The sequence below is a fragment of the Pan paniscus genome, chromosome 12, assembly GCF_029289425.2.
Source record: "Pan paniscus chromosome 12, NHGRI_mPanPan1-v2.0_pri, whole genome shotgun sequence".
NCBI lineage: Eukaryota > Metazoa > Chordata > Mammalia > Primates > Hominidae > Pan > Pan paniscus.
Window position 1 is genome coordinate 126012578 of NC_073261.2, and position 21874 is coordinate 126034451.

Consider the following 21874-nt stretch of genomic DNA (forward strand, 5'->3'; position numbering starts at 1 on the left):
ATAATGGCTCATCTCTGCCAAGACCAAGATAACTCCTTTATTAGTTTTTGCAGAGTTTTTACACAAATACAGCAAATGAAAATATATAGTTAAAGGGTGGTTTAGAAATTGCAGACCGATGCTTCTGTAAAAAAACAAACCTGTGAAGTAAAGTACAGCATTCATTTGCAGTCCTCTAAGTGAAGCCTGATGGTCAAATGCCCCATTCTGAAGGTATTTGGTTAATCTCCCTGCAGGCCGCCCGCCCCAGTCCCATAGGATGGTTGTCATTCATTCTAAATACAGGTTTGATCGTTTGCTTCTGTTTGCATCCCATTTGGGCATTTCCACCCACCTGCGTTGATTCTTTTACATAGTTCTAAAACAACAATACAAATGGTCTATTCAATGAAGTGATATATTTGTGGTATAGGTATGTGAAATTTAATGTGGTTCTCAAAGCACAAAAAACTCTACTGAGAAGCGTTCTGCAACCAACTTTTCCATTCCATTCCCAGCCCCATCCATGACAAGCTTGGCCTTCTGCCCTCTGTGTTTGTGTTCTACGGTTAAGCAGATACATGTATCTTATTTTCAATATTTTACACACATTGTGCCGTACTTTAGACATATTTTATACTATTTCCCACATAGTAATATATCCTGGAAATCAGTTTTAGGCACTTCCTGTGGCCCTTTCTCTCCTCTTTATTTTACAGCTCTTTTCTATTCCACTGTGCAGATGCCACACAATTTCCTCACCCACTCTCCAAGGCATGGGCGTTTAGGTCATTTTCAATAGTTTTCCATTTCAGTGAGGCAGCCAATAACCACGTGTTTGTGTTTTATATTTTCGCAGGTGTATCTTCAGAAAGAATTCCTATTGTTGCAGGTGTATCTTCAGAAAGAATTACTAGGTGAGGGATTCATTCATTCATTAATTCATTCAAAACATACATGCATACTTTGACAGATATTGCCAAATGTTCATTCAAAGGGTTTTCCTAGTTTACATTCCCACTTGCAACCTATCACAGCATTTATTTCCCCACAGCCTCACCAGCACTGTGTGTTGTCACCATTTTCCCCAAATTAATTAGATAAGAAATGGTATCTCAGTGTAACTTCGATTTGCATTTCTCAAATTATGAGTGACCTTTGACTATCTTTTTATATATTTAAGGGACATCCCACCCCTTTTTTTTGAGATGGAGTCTTGCTCTGTCGCCCAAGATGGAGTGCAATGGCACCATCTCACTGCAACCTCTGCCTCCCAGGTTCAAGTGATTCTCCTGCGTCAGCCTCCTGAGTAGCTGGGATTACAGGTGCCCACCACCACGCCCGGCTAATTTTTGTATTTTTGGTAGAGACAGGGTTTCACCATGTTGGTCAGGCTGGTCTCGAACTCCTGACCTCGTGATCCCCCCACCTTGGCCTCCCAAAGTGCAGGGATTACAGGTGTGAGCCACCACGCCCAGCCCATCCCCCTTTTCAATAGCACCTTTGTTAAGACATAATTTACATATCATACAATTCGCCCTTTTTATTGTTTGCGTGTTTATTTTCTTTCCAACTTTAATTTTAGGTTTGGGTGTACATGTGCAGTTTTGTTACATGGGTAAATTGCACATCACAGAGGTTTGGTGTATAGATGGTATACAGATTATTTCGTGACCCGGGAAATAAGCATAGCACCTGACAGGTTGTTTTTTAATCCTTGCCCTCCTCCCACCCTCCTCCTTCAAGTAGGACCCAGTGTCCTTCTTCATGTCCATGTGTTTTCAATATTTAGCTCTTAGTTATAAGTGAGTAGATGCAGTGTTTGGTTTTCTGTTTCTGTGTAAATTCGGTTAGAATAATGGCCTCCAGCTGCATCCATGTTGCTGCAAAAAAACATGATTTCATTCTTTTTTATGGCTGTGTGGTCTTCCGTGGTATATATGTTCCACATTTTCTTTAACCAATCCACTAATGATGAGCATTTGGGTTGATTTCATGTCTTCACTATTCTGAATAGTCTGCAGTGAACATACACATGCAGGGATCTTTATATTAGAATGATTTCTATTCCTTTGAGTTTATCCCCAGTAATGGGATTGCTATGGTAGTTCTAAGTTCTTTGAGAAAACTACAAACTGATTTGCACAGTGGCTGAACAAGCTTACATTCCCACTAGCATTGCATAATAATTCCCTTTTCTCTGCAGCTTCACCAGCATCTATTATTTTTTGACTTTTTATTAATAGCTATTCTGACTGGTGTGAGATGATATCTCACTATAGTTTTGATTTGTATTTCTCTCATTATTATTGATGTCGAACATTTTTTCATATGTTTGTTGGCCATGTTTATGTCTTCTTTTTAGAAGTGTGTGTTCGTGTCTTTTGTCTGTTTATTAAAGGGGTTGTTTTTTGCTTATTAAGTTTCTTATAGACGCTAGGTATTAGACCATTGTCAGATGCATACTTTGCAAACATTTTCTCCCATTCCACAGGTTGTCTGTTAACTCTGTTGATAGTTTCTTTTGCTGTGCAGAAGTTCTTGTTTAATTAGGTCTCATTTGTCTATTTTTGGTATTGTTGCAATTGCTTTTGGTGACTTTGTCATGAAATCGTTGCCAAGGCTTACATCCAGAATGGTATTTTCTAGGTTTTCTTCCAGGGTTTATATAGTTTTAGATTTTATATTTAATTTTTTAATCAATCTGGAGTTGATTTTTGTATATGGTGAAAGGAAGAGGTCCAGTTTCAATTTTCGGCATATGGCTAGCTGGTTATCCCAGCACCATTTATTGAATAAAGAGTTATTTCCCCCTTGCTTGTATTTCTTTTCTTTTCTTTTCTTTCTTTCTTTTTTTTTTTTGAATTTTGTTAAATATCAGATAGTTGTAGGTGTGCAGCTTTATTTCTGGGTTTTCTAACCTGTTCCATTGGTCTATGTGTCTCACTATGCTGTTTTGGTTACTGTAGCCTTGTAGTATAGTTTAGAGTCAGGTAACGTGATGCCATTGGCTTTGCTCTTTTTGCTTAGGACTGCTTTGGCTATTTGGGCTTTTTTTTTATTCCACATGAACTTTAGAATTCTTTTTTCCAATTCTGTGAAAAATGTCATTAGTAGTTTGATAGGAGTAGCATTAAACCTGTAAATCACTTTGGGCAGTGTGGCCATTTTAACAATATTAATTCTTGCTATCCATGAGCATGGTATGTTTTTCCATTTGTGTTGTCTCTGTTTTCTTTCAGCAGTGTTTTGTAATTCTCATTGTAGAGATTTTTCACCTGCCCCTTCTTTCTAGCTGCTTCTAATGTGTTTTCTTTCAGGCTGACCTTAGAGAATCTGATGACTCTGGGTCTTGGGGTTGGTTGTCTTTTATGGTATCTCACAGGGGTCCTCTGCATTTCTTGAATTTCAACCTCTCTAGTGAGGTTGGGGAAATTTTCATGGACAATATCCTCAAATATGTTTTCCAAGTTGCTTGCTTTCTCTCTGTCTCTTTTGGGGATGCCAGTGAGTCACAGCATTGGTCCTTTTACATAATCCCATATTTCTCAGAGATTTTGTTCATTCTTTTTAAATTTCTTTTTTAAACTTTTGTCTGAGGTGATTTGAAAAACGGGTCTTTGAGCACTGAGATTCTTTTCTCAGCTTGATCTATTATGCTATTAACACTTCTGCTTGTGTTATGAAACTTTGGTAGTGAGCTTTCTAGCTCTGTCTAAATGTAGTTCTTTCTTAAAATGGCTATTTTGTCTTTTAGCTCTTGTATTATTTTCTTGGATTACTTACATTTCTTGGATTGGGTTTTGACTTTCTCCTGCATCTCCATGATTTCTGTTTCTATCCATATTCTGAATTACATATCTGTCATTTCAGCTATTTCAACCTGATTAAGAACCATTGCTGGAAAGCCAATCCAGTCATTTGGAGGTGAGTAGACACTCTGGGTTTTAGAGTTACCAGAGTTCTTGTGCTGATTCTTTCTCATCTGTGTGGGCTGATGTTCCTTTCATCTTGGAAGTTGCTGTCCTTTAGTTGGGGTTTATTGCTTTTATCTTCTTTGATGCTCTTGAGGGTTTGACTGTAGTGTAAATTGTGTTCAGTCAACTGGCTTTATTTCTGGAAGATTTCAGGGAGCCAAGGCTCAGCTCAGCACTCCTGGGCTGCATGATCTCACCCTGGGGTCTGGTACCAGGACCACAGCTTTGTTCTCTGGCCACCTGAGGTTAAGCAACTGCTGTGCTGGAGGGGCTGAGCTGTTCCCAGTCTGTTGGCAACAATACTCCAAAGGGGGCTGCCAACCAAAGCATTTTATTGAGGCAGTGGCAGTGGGGTCTACACTTGCATGTGTATGCCAGAGGCAGCAGCACCCTACTGTTTTAAAATGTGAAGTTAGAGGTTGGTTTCTGTGTGTGTGTTTGTTTAGTATGTTCAGAGTTGTACAACCTTCACCAGTAACAACCTTTTAATCACCTAATGAACATGCACTGCTCATTTCTCCCTCAGTCAAGACACTGCCACAAGCAATGCACTTTCTATCTCTGTAGATTTGCCTGTTTAGGATGTTTTATACAAAGGGAATCACACAATCATTTGTGACTGGCTTTTTTCACTCAGCATATTGTTTTCAAGGTTCCTCTGTGTGGTAGCAGGAATAAGCCCTTTATTCCTGTCTATTTCAGAACAATATCTCGTGTGACTACAACATATTATATTTATCCATTTATTATCTGATGAACATTTGGTTTGTTTTTGCCTTTTGTATTTGTTCAGTAAGACTTATATGTTTTTGTAAACATATGTTTTCAATTCTCTTGAATATATACCTAGAAGTGGAATTACTGGATTGTATTGTAACTCTATGTTTGTCATTTTAAGAAAATGTCAAAGCCAACTATTTTCCAAAATGGTCGCACACTTCTTGAGCACCAATTAACCACATATGTAAGGGATTATTTCAGAAATCTACATGTCCAGTGATTTATGTGTCTCTTTTGCCATTTCCATCCTGTCATGATAACTGAAGCTTTGTAGTAAATTTTGAAATCAAAAAGTATGAATCTGTCAAATGTATTTTTTTAGTATTGTTTTGGATATTCTGGATTCTTTGCATTTTCCTATAAATTTTAGAATTGTAGCACAGTTAGTTAAAAGCCAGTTAGAATTTTGACAACAATTACATTAAATTTGTAGATCAACTTACAGAATATTACCACATTAACAAGGTGAAGTCTTGCAATCAGTAGCATAGGGTGTCTTCCATGTATTTGGTCCTCTGTAATTTCCTTTTACAATGTTTTATAGTTTTTTACTATACAAGTCTTACACTTATTTATGTTAAATTTAAACATAAATATTTTATTGTCTTTATACTATTTTTAAAGAAATCTAAATTTTATTTTGAAATTATTTTATTTCTAGTGTACAAAAGTGTAATTAATTTTTCAATATTGATCTTGTATCCTGGCACTCAGTTTTTAAAGTTCCTTTTTTTATAATTTTTCAAAAAAAAATTTATGTACAAGACCATGTAATCTGCAAATAGATATAGTTTTATTTATTCCTTTCCAACCTTGATTAGTGTATTATCATAAAATGGTGTTGGATTTTGTTAAAAGATTATTTTACATCAATTAAAATGATCATGTGTATTTTGGCCTTTCTTCAATCAATATGGCGTGTTACTCTTAGCTTTTGTGTATTTGATAACAGTCATCCTTACAGGTGTGAGACAGTATCTCATGTGGTTTTAATTTGTATTTCCCTTATGATTCATGATGTTGAGCACCTTTTCATGTACCTCAAGGCCATTTTTATGTCTTCTTTGGAAAATTGTCTGTTCAGGTTCTTCACCCATTTTTTGAGTTGTTTTGTGACAAATTGTTGTTGTTTTCCTGCTATTGAGTTGTAGGAGTTCTTTATAAATTTTGAATAGTAACCCCTTATCAGGTACATGGTTTGCAATTATTTTTTTCCATAAGGTGACTTTAAATTTTATTGATTGTTTCCTTTGCTGTACAGAAGCTTTTTGATTCAATGTAGTGTTATTTATTTATTTTTGGTTTTATAGTATAAGTGTTTGATATAATATTTAAGAAAATATATTGCCAAGGCCAATGCCAAGAAATTTTTTTCTTCTCCTTTCTATACTAGAAGTTATGGTTTCAGGTCTTCCATTTAGGTCTTCCATTCATTTTGAATTAACTTTTGTATATGGTGTGAAATATGCATTCAATTTTATTCTGTTTCATGTGGAAATCCAGTTTCCCCAGCACCATTTATTGAAGAGACTGTTTCCCATTGTGCCCTCTTGGAGCCTGTATTAGTTATGGCTTTCTAGAGGGACAGAACTAATGGAATATATATAAAGGGGAGGTTATTAAGTATTAACTCATATGATCACAAGGTCCCACAATAGGCTGTCTGCAGGCCAAGGAGCAAGGAGAGCCAGTCCGAGTTTCAAAACTGAAGAACTTGGAGTCCAATGTTCAAGATCAGGAAGCATCCAGCACAGGAAAATGATGTAGGCTGAGAGGCTAGGCCAGTCTCTGTTTTCACATTTTTATGCCTGCTTATATTCTAGCTGCGCTGGCAGCTGATTAGATTGTGCCCACCCGCATTAAGGGTGGGTCTGCCTTTCCCAGCCCACTGACTCAAATGTTAATCTCTTTTGGCAACACCCTCACAGGCATACTCAGGATCAATACTTTGTGTCCTTCAATACAATCAATTTGACACTCAGTATTAACCATCACAGAGCCCTTGTCATAAATTGGTTGATCATATATGTTTGAATTTATTTCCGGTCACTGAGTTCTGCTCCCTTGGTCTATGTTTCTGTTTTTATGCCAGTGCCATGCTGTTTTGTTTATTATAAGTTTGTAATATGATTTTAAATCAGGAAGTGTGACGATTCCAACTTTGTTTTACTTTTTGGAGGGGATTTTGTCTGGTGTTAGTGTAGCAAACTTCAGTTCTTTCGGTTGATGTTTTCATGGTGTTTGTTTTTCTATCCTTTTAATATCACCCTATTTGATTCTTTCAGTTTAAAGTGTTTTTCTTGCAGACAAGATATAGCTCAACTATTTTTAATTCATTCTGAAAATCTCTAACTTTTAAAATAAAGTGTTTAACCCATTTAAATTAATTTTAATTACTCATAAGGTAGGATTTATGTCTTTCATTTTGCTGGGTTGCTTTTGTACATTTCTGTCTTTTTTGTTATCCTGTTCCTTCATTGCTATTTACTTTTAAGTTAAGTAGATAGTTTCTAGTGTGCCATTTTAAGCTGTTTATTTTACTGTATTTTAAAAATTATTTTCTTAGTGACTTCCCTGGGGATTAAAATTAACATACTAACAAAAATAATATTGTTTATATTAATACCAACTTCATTTCAATAGTATTCAAAAATTTGTTCCAATAATGCTCTTTTTAATTTTTCTTCTTTTTGCTATTATTGTCAAACAACATTTTTATACAATAGAAATCCATCAACATAGTTTTATAATTATTAGTATTTATGCTTTATTTCAGAAGAGGATCATAAGCAAAATGATTATTTTGGCATTGATCAAACAAACATCATTAAACCCATCTGTTCTCATACGTGTCTTATATAAATCTGTATCTTTATACAAAGGACATATCTATGTCCATATCTATTGTATTATTCATCTTTCCTGGTGGATTCCACTTACTGCCTGCTGCTCTTTCATTTCAGACTGAAGGCCCCTCCTGGGTGTTTATGGTAGAGCACGTTTGATAGCAACAATTGTTTTTTGTTCTGAGAATGATTTATTTCTCCTTCATATTTTAAAGAAAGCTCTGCCGCATATAGAATTCTTGATATTTTGTTTTCAGTGTTTTAAATATGTTTTCTCACTGCCTTCTGGTGCCCGTGTTTTCTGATAAGCCAATTGTTAATCTTATTGATAATACTTTCACATGATGCATCCAGGTTGTCTTGGCACTCTCCACATTTTTTGTTTCTTTTGGGTGTTTACAGTTTGACTACAACGTGTGTAGGTGTGCATTTCTTTTAGTACATTCTGCTAGGAGTTCATTGAGATTCTTAAATGTGCAGATTAACCTTTTACATCAAATTTTAAAAGTTTTGGCCATTATTTCTTCAAATGTTCTGTTTGATTATTTCTCTCTTTCTTTCCTTTCTTAATGGGACACCCATTGGTCAATGATATGTTAGGTATCAAATGTACTGAACTGAAATGCCTGTGTGCACAAGTCTGTACTGAACTGAAATGCTTGTGTGCCTCCAAAATTTATGTATTGAATTCCTAATCCCAACAATGTGATAATATCTGGAGGTGAGGCCTTTGGGAGGTAATTAGGTCATGAAAATGGAGCCCTTGTAAATGACATTTGAGCCTTTATAAGACCAAGCTAGACAGCTAGCTGCTGTTCCTTCCACCATGTGAGAACACAGCAAGAAGGCACCATATGTGAGCCAGAAAGCAGGCCTTCTTCAGACACCAAATCTGCTGGTGTCTTGATCTCGGAATTCCCACCCTCCAGACTGTGGGAAATAAATTTCTGTTTTTTAAAAGCTGTATAGTACATATTTTGTTATAACAGCCATAATGGACTAAGATTTTTAAAATGGTACCAAGAAGTGGGGGTGCTACTGTAAACAAATATCTAAAAATGTGGAGGTGGCTTAGCTTTAGAACTGGGTAATGGATAGAAGCTGGAAGAGTTTTTAGGTGCATGCTGAAAAAACCTACATTGCCATGAATGGACTATTAAAGGCAATTTGGTAAGAGCCCAGACAGGAAAAAGAAAGCCTGAAGAGAAACACCCAGTTGCCTTAGAGGACACCTATGCAATCCTGAACAAAGTCGTAGAAATATGGCTGGCAAACAGGCCATTCGATGAGGTCTCAGATGGAATGAGAAACATGTTATTAGAAACTGGAGGAAATGCCATCTTTGTTATAAAATGGCAAAGAACTTGGCACAACTGTGTTCATGTCCTAGTGTTTTGCGGAAGGTAGAAATTTCAAGGAATAAAGATGAATATTTAGCTGAGGAGATTTTCATACCAAGTGTTGCAGGGGTTGTTTGGTCCCTCTTGATGACTTACAGTAAAATTTAAAAAGAGAAATCACTTGAAGATGGAATTATTAAACAAAAAAGAACTAGAATATAAAGATTTAGAAAATTCTCAGCTGATCCATGTTGCAAAAAAAAAAATGAGAAAGCATGTTTGAAAGAGAACACTAAAGGTGTGGCCCAAGTGCCCTTCTGATAGGGAAATTAGTAGCAGTGTAAACTATGAACTGCCTTAGCTACCTCAGCAGAAAAACTGTCAGTTTGATCTGACAATGAAGGAGATGAGAAGGAACAAAAGAAGGCTGTTGGATTTCTTGGATTTTATAGAATAGGACTATAGCACTATTCTGCAAGACAAAGGAAGAAAGACCCCAAAGGTAATTCTGAGATTATCAGGACTGCCTCCCCCATTTTGAAAAGGGGGACCATCACCTAATTTCCAACAGGCCAGATGATCTTTGCCCAAAGACATTGGGGTAGAGCCCTTAGGGTGCAATTCCTTCTCCTAGGGTGCAGAAAGGGTTGCCACTCCAGTAGGTCCATAAGGCAGGAAAATCACCTCACTGAGCAGGGCGGGGGGGAAGTGTACAAAATTAAGCCAAAAAGGATCTTTCTCCAGCCTTAGGATCTCATAAAGTTTGCCTTGTTGGATTTTGGACTTGCTTGGGACCCATCGCCACTTTTTTCTTCCTTTTGGGAGAAAAGGGTAACTATGTCTGTCCCATCATTGTATTTTGGAAGCACATACTTAATTTAATGAATTTATCACTGCAGAGAAATTTTGCCTCAGAATAAGTAGTGTACCTCAAATCTCACCTATATTTGACTTAAATAATATTTTAATAAAACTTTGGACATTAGATTGCAAACTTGATGCTGAAATAAGTTAAAACTTTTTGGGCTGTTGGAATGAAATGAATGTCTTTGGTATGTGAGAAGGACATACATTTTGTGGGGCAAGACAGCAAAATGCAATTAACTGAATATTTCCGTCCCCCCAAATTCATATGTTGATGGTATTCAGAGGTGGGGCTTTTGGGAGAATTAGGTGATGAGCATGAAACCTTCATGAACTGAATGAGTGCCCTTATAAAAAGAGTCCAGGGAGCTGGCCAGTGCACTTTTCACCATGTGGGGTTACAAAGAAGTCAGCAGCCTGCAACTAGGAAGGTGACCCTCACCAAAATTCAACCACGATAACTCTGGTTTCAGACTTCCAGCCTTCAGAACTGTGGGAAATAAAATTGTTGTTGTTGTTCAGCCACGTAGTTTATTGTATTTCATTATAGCAGCTGAACTGACTAAGTGCCCCAAAGTCTGAGTCTATTTATGTATCTTCATTCTTTTATTTTCTCTTTCTTGGACTGAATAATCTCACTTGAAATATCTTCAAGGTTGCTGATTCTTTCTTCTTCCATCTCAAACATGATGTTAAATCACTTTAGCAAGATTTTATTTCAGTCATTAAACTTTTCAACTCTAGAGTCAGAATTTTAAAAAATTTCTTTTTTTCATTGGTATTATATATGTGGTGAGCCATTTATCTCCATGCTTGTTTAATTCTTTGGACATGATATCCTTTAGTTCTTTTATTAGACTTATATCTCATTTAAAGTATGTGTCTAGTAAATCTAACATCTGGGCTTCCTCAGGACAGTTTCTTTCCACTGTTTGCTTTCCTGGGGATGGGCCATACTTTCCTGTGTTATATGCATGCCTCATAATTCTTTGTTAAAACTAAATACATATATTTTTAAAATTTGTCCACTCTGGAAACTAAAGCTCCCAATCTGTGCGTGTTCCCCACTTTGTGTGAACACATAAGTCATGCTCAGTTATCTTCATTGTTAGCCAATGATTCAACCAAGATTTCTTAAGCCTCTTTCATCAATGTTTCCCACCCTTTGCAAAGGGGCTTCCAATGTGAGATGGGACATGCTGTCATTCAACACACTGACTGTATGTCTATGCCTTGGCCCTTCCCCTTTTCCTTGTGAAGAGCTTCAGGATCAGCCTAAGGTAAGAGACGGGGACTTGTGTCTTTTCTGAGTTGTACGCAGCTCTGCAGTCACATAGCTGTCTATATTCCCTGGAGCGTGCAGATGATTCTCAATGCCCTGTGGACATCTTACTTCCCAGATCTTCCTAGTAAGATTCTTGGCCATCCTCTTGTTTGCAACACTGGTATCACCTCTTTAAGTAAGTGCAATTGTAACAATTTCCATTGATTATTTTCAATAGATTCCCTGGACATAAAATAAGGATTTTCTCACTGAGTAAGGTCAAATAATGACAATTTCTGAGAATGTCACAAATACTTTCTGGTTGTTTGCTAATATGTTTATAGTGTTTTGTCATGAACTTGTGAAAATATTTTGAATAATCCAATTTATCAACCTTTTATTACATCTCAATTTTTAGTTGTAGATACAAAATCTTCCTTACCCATGTTAAAGGGAAATTTACTCATTTCTTTTTTCTAGTGCATGTATGGTTTTGCTTTTTTACATTTAGTTTCCTAATACATTTGTAGCTTATTCTTGTGTATGGCATAAAATAAAGATCCAAGTTTACCTTTGTCTAAATGGAAAATTAGTTTTCCAGTACATTTATTAAGAACTCCATCTTTGTTTCAGTGATAAGAGATAGGATCTTTATTGTACACTAAATTTTTGTATTTTGGGGTCTATTTCTGGAAATTTATTTCATCCCACTGTTCTATTTTCTATCTATGTACCTGTACCACACTATGTAAATCATAGAGGTTGCATGGCATGTTTTAATGTCTGGTAGAACTAATCCATTTCCACCACTACCACCATGAGTGACTTTTTTGGTTTTTCAGTGTTTCTCTGGCTTGTCTCATGTTTGTTTCTTCATATGAAATAGATTTTTACAGAGGCCTGCAAAATACTCTCTGACGGTTTATTTTTTAATAATTTCATTTCAATACTTATTTCTCTTTGTGCATGTGTATCTGTACATCTACATCTATATCTGTATCTATGTCTATAGCTCACTTCGTATGTGTATGTCCTTTATTCTTGTTTGAGTTAGGTAGTGATTTGTGTATTTTGTTCATTTGAAAAATACGGAATTATTATTTATTAATAAAGGCTACTACTTTTCTAATTTCTACTTTATTCACTTTTTATCTATATTATTTCTTCATTTGAGCTTTCTTTGTTTACTTTGCTGTCTTTTTTAAACATTTGAGCTGATAATTTAATTCATTTTATTGTTTTATTTGTATTGAAAAAACATTAAGAACTATGGATTTTCCTCTGATTGCTGCTTTAAATATATCCCATATAGTATGATTTTTTGAGAAATTAAATACTTTCATATGTATTCATTAACTTCCCATCTTTGTCCCTAGCTTTGTTGTAATCTTAGCTTTCTAATTAGATATGTAAACAATACACCATTGGCCGTTGATTGACGTTTTTACAAATATTTGTTGGTGAATGAAGGTTATCCTTTAGTATGTTATTCAAGAAATTCCAAAGTATACAGAATTCCCTAAGTTCTTGTATGTTTAAAACTTGAAGAAAGTCTTGGCTGAATATAATTTTTTTGCTTTACATTTTCTTTTTTATTTTAATTATGCTTCATTATTATCTTACACATTATTATGCCATGTAAATTATTTGATCTTTTGACCTGAAGGCTTTGAAGACTTTTTCCTTGAGATCTAAGAGTTTTGTTGGGATGTATTGTTGTTGATCTATCTGGGTCAATTTTCCTATTAATCTAGTGTATCTTTAAATACATAGACTAATAGCTTCTTTTGGGAAGGTTTTCTCAGATTATAATTTTAAATATTCATTATATTAAATAGCTTTGTTGTTTTTGCCTTCATGGATTCCAATTATATGTATGTTGTTTCAACCTTTTCTCCATAATCATTTTCGCTTCTTCATTTTCTCATTTTCAGTGTATTTCCCTACATTTATTCAATACGTCTTGGTAAATTTTCATTTTAGGCTATTTTCCATAGTGCACTTTACTTTGCTTTCTATTTCTGAGATAACTTTGTTTTCAGCATTTTCATCCTGTGTTCAATCAGCTGTCATTTTATTCTCATTGTGGTTTTTCCTCTTTTTTTTTCATTTTTGTTTTACAGTGTCTAGATGTTTTTATATCTCACAAATAATTGTTTAAGGATAATTAATGTAGTTTGCAATATTAGGTTAAAATTTTATTCTGCTTCATGTTTCTTTTGGTGGTTTGAAGAGCAAACTGAATATTGTTTTTGGACTACTAATTTTAATGTAGTAGCTTTATTGAAATTAACATATTTTTAAAATTAATTTTATAGATTTGAGGGTGGTTTATAAGATTCCTAGTTCAATAGCACCCTCTTCTGTTCATGCAGTTAAGCATGGTTTCATTAATGGATTTCTGCTGCTGCTACTGCTGGTGGTAGAGGGAGGATTTTTGTTCTCTTTGACCATGTGGGACTTGAAACGTTGATTTTTTTTTTCTTCCCCTTTATCAGCTCCCAAAGAGTGCCTCTCCCTTAGTGCTTTTGCTTTCTTCTCCCCCACAAGCAATGAATTTTGAAGACTGCCCCTCAAATTATACTCACCTTGAGGTTCTTCCACTGCAGTCACTTCTTTAAAATATCAGAATATCTTTTCATTATTTTCACATTTAGGATGATTTTTCTCTTTAGGACTGTGATTTTAAATCAATCTTAAGCCTGATGCTAGCTTCGTTCTTCTTTCTTCTCTGTAGTTTTTAAGCCCCTTTGCTCACTGCAAAGACTCTTGGAAGAAGCATACAAAAATCTTCCTTTAAAAAATTTTTTTTCTTACTTAGAAGTGACTTTAAGTTTGAGATAATTCTGTGTCCAGTATGTTGAGTGTTTCCTTTTCTTTTTAGATTCATATTATTGTTTTGTATTTCTGGAGATTATTTGGGGAGGTGCAGATTTCAGAAACTACCATTATTTCTGTTAAATATTTTAACAAAACAATATTTTGCTTTTTAAATAAAATATTTAAAATTTTTATTAATTTTAAGAAATTTTCAAAGATCAGAATGCACACTTTATTAAAGAAGAAATACAAATAAATAAACGTGAAAAACATTGTTCCATATTATCGGGAATCTTAGGTAGCAGATTAAAACAATGATAGACCATGAAACATTTGTAAAGTCATTAAAAATGCATTGCCAGTGTTGGCCTAACACTGCTGGTCTCAGGCACTCCTAAGTATGATAACTGGAAGTCTCAGTATATGGTATGAATGTCAAAGATGTTCTTATATTTCCTTTTAGCCATTTAACTTCCAGAAATTTATTGTGATCAAATAATAAACAATGAACACAATATTTATCTGTAATGGTGTTCTGAAGAACTGTTTATTGGCCAGAGTTGGAAATAAGAGTTGGTTAAATAAATCATGGTTCATATAATGCAAACTATGTACAGATAATGTTTAGAAAAATATTTAGGTATGATAAATATTCATAGTCTGTTAACAAAAAGCGTACAAAACAGTGTGCATACAAGCATTCTGTTTTTCTTTAAAAATTGTGTGTGTGTGCATGTAGAAGAAAACAAAATATTACCAATAATTTTATCATGCTTGTACTATTACTGTTGGGTTTTGTTTCATTTTTCTTTGTACTTTTAAGTTTGGCATATACATTTTTCAATGAAAATACATAATTTTTAAAACAGAAACATGAATGAAAAACAGAAAACTTTCTAAATTCACTAGTTCTGAACAAAGAATTCAAATAATTGTGACTTAATAGCACTCCTAGTTTATCCTATAAAATTAACTCATGTGTCTCTGTTATCTACTGTAAAAATTAAAGGAATCTCATATTAATTTATTGATGCCAGAATATGTATAAGACAAATATTTCACATGTTTATCTACTTTCAAAGATATATATAAAATTATTGATATAGATGGATTCTAGGAAGTGTTTTATAAGAAACAACAAAATACCTATCACTACTGAAATGCTTTGGGCTGCGTCTGTGCAGCGCGGCCTTTCTCCACGTCCCTCAGTGTCGTGGCTCTAAGGTCATCAGGCTCTGAGGGCCAGGTCTGTCTGCTCACACCAGCGCCACATTCAGCACCACTGCCGGTTCCTCCGGCCCTGCGGTGCCTTTCTTTGCCCGCTTTGACCAGGGCTCCCAGCTGCCTCCCGGTCAATTGCGCTTGAATCAGGGGGCTCCTACCCACCTGCTGAGCTCCTAACACCTGTGCAGCCTGAACCACACGCTTTCAGTCTTAACCCTCCCTGCCCTGTCCTCCCTCCCTTCTAAATCCCCACGGTGTGGCCTCCAGGCTGCACTTCAGGCTCGGAACTCTGACTTGACGTTAGCAAGAAGCTATTGGGGATGTTTCTCCATGGGCCCAAGCCAACCCAACATTTATCTAATTCACCTGGGCTGCGCCAGTGCCATCAGGTCTCCTGAGTCTGTTACAAACATGCGTTCATGCTAATCTGTTAGACACACACCACACACAACACATATCACACACCATACACACCACACATCACACACACCACACCCCACACACACCAAACATCACACACCACACACACCCAACACATCACACACCACACTGCACACACCACAGACACATTACACATCACACACATCACACACTACACACCACGCATCACACCCCACATACACCACACATACCTGTCACACACCACACAGACACCACACACACCACATATACCACACACCACACATCACACACACTGCACATCACACACCACACGCACATCACATACCACACAGACAACATTATACACCAAACACACCACACATCACACACACCACACACCCAATCTACACACACCACACATCACACACACCACACACATCACACACACCACACACACAACACACACCCCACACCATACACCACACATCTCACACAGCACACACCACATATATCACACGCCACACACACCACACATCATACACACCACATCACACACATCACACACCAGACACCATACACATCACACATCATAGACACCACACACCACACACACCACACCCCACACACTACACACACCACACACACTACATACATCACACACCACACACTACACACACGACACATCACTCACCACACACACCACACATCACACACACCACACACACCACACACACCACATACATCACGTCACACACACCACATGCCACACACACTACACATCACATACTACATGCACACATCACACACTATGCACACCACATGCACCACACTGCACATACCACACACACCACACATCACACAAACACATCACACACCACACACACACCACACATCACACACCAGACACCACACACATCACACACACCAAACATCACACACAGCACACACTAGACATCACATGCCACACACACCACACATTACACCCATCACATACTACACATTACACACACCAAACACCACACATATCACACACCACAAAAACCACACACACCACACAGCACAAACCACACACACCACACATTACAAACATCACACACACTACACACACCTTACCACACACACCACACAGTCCACACACCACACAGCACACACACTCACACTGAGCAACTATTAATATAGTAAGTCGGCTGCTGAGTGCCTCACTATGGGAAAGGAGGGAGCCCCCCGATTTACTTGCCCTCAGACACTGGCTTATGACCTTCGCGTGCCTCTATTGCCTATAATGACCAAGTTTTGTGTGATTTTGGCACACTAGTTAGTGCTTAGAGAATCTTCCAAAAGGCTTAAAAATGGCTTGTTACCAACGGGAATTAGGTCCAGGCAAAATACAAAATAAAATAAAATCAGTCAGAAAACTATACAACTGTGAGAAGAAAACGGATTCCTATATATCTAGAACACTCAAGTTTAATACATATTTTCACTTTTTACGTAGGGAATATTTTTACCTTTCTGAAAAGTACAGAGAATAATTTTATAGTAATTTGCCAACTACTTGGAAAAAGACAGAAACACCTGAAAATTTAACATGTTTTCTTCTGATCTTTTTTAAAGAAAATAAAACAAAGCAACACTAGTATTCATATAAACTCCCCCAATTTCATTCCCAGCATCCCTTCCCCAGAGATAATCACTATAATGTGAAGTTGGTAAGTACCTGCTTTATAAAGTGCTTTATGCTTTGACTATACATGCAAGAAGAAGTTGACTTAAAACTAAGAGTTACATACATATACATACATCCACATTGCTGTGGGTAAGTTTACATGCCCCCACATGCGAACGGGCACAGGCAAGTACAGGCCGTTCCTTGTTCACTGCTGTGTGATACTCCACTCTCTGTTGCTCACCGTTTTCATCTATGTCCCTGTCCGTGGACACTGGCCTGCCCACGTTTTTGGTTCCGTGGCCCATGCTGCACCATGCACCCTTAGCCTGGGCTCCTTGTGCCTGACATGAGCCCCTGCATGGAAGAGTGGCTGGGCCTTGGCCCTGCATAGGCACTCCTCCAGATTTCCCTTCCTGAAGCCCCCCTACAGGTCAGAGCTCCTGCTGTTGAACAGGCAGGTCCTGTACGGGGGTCAGACACGAGGTGTCTGGTCTCAGAGTATCTGTGTAGTCCCGGGCCAGCTCCTCGTGGAGGTCTTGCCTCAGCTTTTCTGGTGCGGTCCTGGGCCAGCTCCCCGTGGAAGTCTTGGCCTCAGCTACCCTGGTGCCGTCCTGGGCCAGCTCCCTGTGGAAGTCTTGGCCTCAGTTTTCCCGGTGTGGTCTTCGGCCAGCTCCCCATGGAGGTCTTGGCCTCAGTTTCCCCTGTGCTGCTGTTTCTCATCGTGACTGGTTGCTTTCATGGCAGGCACTGGCCTTGTCAGCGCTGTGTCACAGCCACACCTCCTCGTCATAAGCCGGGCTTTGGGGGAGCTCTGGGCTCTGTTCTTGGTTCCCTCTGAAATGTGCCCTGGCTCCTGTATTGGATCCAGCTCTTAATACATGGCCAAAAACTTGATTGCATATTTGATTTCAATGAGCTGCATACCACCCTGTGCTTCTATAGATCAGAGGGAGGCCTGGTCCCGTCCCATCTCGCTGCCTTTTGTACAGCAATCATGTCCTTTAGGTCAGGGGTTAGTGGGATTCTCTGTAAATGTCCAGATAGTGACTATTTTAGACTTGGTGCATCATGCTGTCTCTGTCACAGCCATTTGTGGTTGCAGCACTGGGCAGCCTGGAAAGGAGGCAGGTCTGGGTCCCCACATGAGTGTGGCCTGGGGCACGGAGGCTGGACCAGCCCAGGGGCCACAGCTGTGGACCTCTGTCTCACACACACAATCTAAGGAATCAGTTTCTAAGAGCATATTGTAACTTCCTATATACTAAGAAATGCCTGCGTAAAATAAAAATCATGTAACTCAGCCGTCCTTTTCAGGAACAGAAATCTGTAGAACGACAGAAAGTTAGTGATTTCCTCGTCTTCACTTATTTTAACAAATTAAATCGTGTTTTCCCAATTATGTGCACCAAAGCTGATCAGCTTCTGTTGATTCAGCAATGTTGTGTGTGTGTGCATGTATGCTTGTGTGTGATTTGCAGTATAACTCCTGGAGCTGGTGAGGTGAAGGGTGTACCTTCATCTATGCTGGGTTTTTTTTGCCCCTGAATACAGGAGACAGGAGTGTTCATTTCTACAGGATTCCTGCTCAGGGCGTGCTGACTTTGGCTTAGGGTGAATGACTCTTCACATATCTGTATGGTTGTTCATGGCCTCTGGAGTCTGGCACAATTTGTAAGTTCATGAGAAAGCAGCCTCTTCCAACATTTGCTGTGGCTCTGTTCACCAGAAATGTTAGACCAAGTCACTGCTATGCCATGTCCTGGTGGAAGGAACTCAGATTAGAGGAGAGTGTCTATATCCCAAATGATCTTTCTCAACTATTACCCAATACCTTTGCAGAGTCTATGAAAGGAAAACTCTCTTAAGCCCACATAGGTTTCATTAAAAGAAATACATTGTGGAGCTCTAAGAAATCATTTTTTTTCCCCAAAAACTGGCATATGGTGAAGGTATTCATGACCTTGAGTGATGGGATTTCAGCTTAATTCCTCTTGAGAAAGTCAGATGGTGTGATACAAAGATAATACGGTTTGTAAGGATGTGGACTCTGGCTTCACTTTGTCAAATACCTCCATGGTCTCAGGCAAGAAACTGAACCTCTCTGAACTCGTGTTCCTGCTGTAAAAATGTCTTTTGCTTCCTTGTCTCCCAGGGCCACTGGCCATGCCTGGAAAGTACTTTGAGAAATGCAAACTATGCAGTTTTTCTGGCTCTCTGGACCTGCACGGCGACATTGCTGCAAGCCTGGAGCCCCTCAGCCCACATGGGCACTGTGCATCCCCTGAGGTCGGGGTCCTAACATCCAGGAGCCATTTCTCCCCCAGCTGTGTGGGGAGCAACACAGCCATCACCTTCCAAAGGCGGCTTCTGCCATGCGGAGCCTTGGGTCTCAGCTTCTCCCAGGCCATCTGGAGCGAGAGATTCCAACAACCACTGTCATTCCCTGGCATCCTGGGAATCTCACCCTTCCGAGAGAAGAGGACACACTCTCAGCCTGCTGCCCCAGGACAGGAGGGCTTCCCACTTCACGTGCAACTCCCGCCCATGAGACCCTCAGCTGGCTTGTGAACCGTGAACCCAGGTGTCCTCCGGCACAGCTCTCCTCACACAGACTCACACTTCTTCCCTGGCCCTGGTCGCTGGGGCTGCTGAGATCTCTGCTCAGGATCAGGAAACTGCCTCTTCCCCCAATGTCTTCACAGCCCCTGCCCCGGCCTCTGCTCAGCCTTGATCACAGGAGCCCCGCATCCTCAGTGAATTCTGGGGCACAGAGTTCCCAAATTTCCCTCTTCCTCAGGGCCTGGCCTACATCTCTCAGTGCTGGTTTCTATTTCTAAACAATAATGTTCAAGGTCCTGGCCCCTCTGGGGCTCACCTTGAACACTATAGAGCCCTATAACCTTTCCATGGGAACAACTGATGTTTTCTCACATTTCCTTTCTGTGTAACTCCTGCTATTCTCATGAAAACATCAGGAGCCACACTCATGTCCTACTGGGCCTCCTAATCTTGTCTTTCTCAACTCCGCTGCCATTGACTTTAATTTAGCTTTGGCCATCTCTGGAACATGAGCCCTAAAGCACTGACTTCTGATGGGAAGTGTCTGCCCTTCTAAGCATCCTCATTCACTCTGGTGGCTGCACTTGCTCTTTGAACCCTCAAATTTTCCACATTCTCCAACTCAACCCCTTGTTACAGCTCCAACACGCCACCTACTCGTTACGGATCCTCCTCCCACTCTTCGTGAAACACATCAAGCCATGCGTCTTCATATTCAGTGAGAAGCCCTGGAGAGTGCTGGCCGCGGTGTGGGCTTGGGACAGAGACCACCTACGTGGCTGCCTGGCTCCCCTGATGGCAGAGGTGCAGTCTGGACTTTCCTTCACCGTTAATCCTCAGTTCCCTCATTTATAAGATCAGAGTAATTATAGTACTTACCTCATTGGCATATTGAGAAGATTAAATCAACTAAGTTTCTATGCCTATAACAGAGAATGTCCTCAGCAAATGTCAGCTAAGGGGTCATCTCTGGTCTTCCCCACCCACTCCTCATGTGATGGTCCCAGCCTTCACCACAACCCTCAAAACGCTCATTCCACCCAGCAGACAGCTACACCTCCTCATTCAGAGTCGAGTGGGCCTGGCACCCTAGGCTTCTCACTCCAAATGCTGGAGTTAAATCCACATCTTTATCCGCAGGGAGAGAGAACACCCTTGTCCAGGACCAGGTAGGTTCTCCTGCCTGAGTTCATGCTCCAGTCTCCTCCGGCATCTTCCAGGTTCCGTGCTGCCCTCAGGTTCTGTGCCATAGGGTTCTGAGCCGTCAGGTTCCATCTGTCAGGTTCCAGCTCTGTGCCGTCGAGTTCTGTGCCCTCAGGTTCTGTGCTGTCAGTTCTGGTTCCGTACTGTTGGTTCCGGTTGTGTACTGTTGGGTTCCATGCTGCCGTTGGGTTCCGAGCCGACATCAGGTTCTGTGCTGTCAGTTCCGGTTCCGTGCTGTTGGGTTCCATGCTGCCGTTGGGTTCCGAGCCGACATCAGGTTCTGTGCTGTCAGTTCCGGTTCCGTGCTGTTGGGTTCCATGCTGCCATTGGGTTCCAAGCCGCTGTCAGGTTCCATGCTGTCAGGTTCTGGTTCTGTGCCATCAGGTTCCAGTTCCCTGTAGTTGGGTTCCATGCCATCGGGTTCCATGCTGTTGGGTTCTGAGCTGTCAGGTTCTGGTTCTGTGCCGTCGGGTTCCGGTTCGGTGCCATCGGTTCTGGTTCCATGCCATCGGGTTCCGTGGGTTCCATGCCATCGGGTTCCTTGTTGTCACCCCTTCTCCAGACCTCCTTCCACTTCCCACCCCTCTTCACGGATGGCTGCCCTGAGAGCTTCTCATCTCATCAAGTCTACCCAACTCAAAGCATAAAAGACAGAATCTGGGTCTTTCTGTCACTATTTCTTATAGAATATCCCACAGCCAAACAACACAAATTTCACTAATTACTCTTACAGTATCCCATCCTATCAGGACATTCAAATTCCCAGAGAAAACTAATTCCTCTTTGAAATATGTAGAAAAAAATACAAATTAAAATATCAAAAACAGCCAAATACCCAAGGGAAGTGAAGCATTGGGTCTTCAAATGCAGCTTGCTAAGTGCCCGAGGGTGAAACGGAAGACACTCAGCCTCACAAGTGAAGGTCGTGGCCTCCGTCAGCACTTGGCACTGAGAACATGAACAAAACC

The 21874-nt window shown here is 39.4% G+C and overlaps 1 long non-coding RNA gene across 1 annotated transcript in view; it reads left to right on the plus strand.

The window, feature by feature from the left end:
- Nucleotides 1-839: 839 nt before the first annotated feature.
- LOC117979040 (uncharacterized) overlaps nt 840-21874 on the plus strand; it is a 39550-nt gene continuing 18515 nt past the window's right edge. The window contains exons 1-2 of the long non-coding RNA XR_004669636.3: nt 840-896; nt 3853-3906. This is a non-coding gene — a long non-coding RNA (uncharacterized LOC117979040). The remainder of the gene's footprint in view (nt 897-3852; nt 3907-21874) is intronic.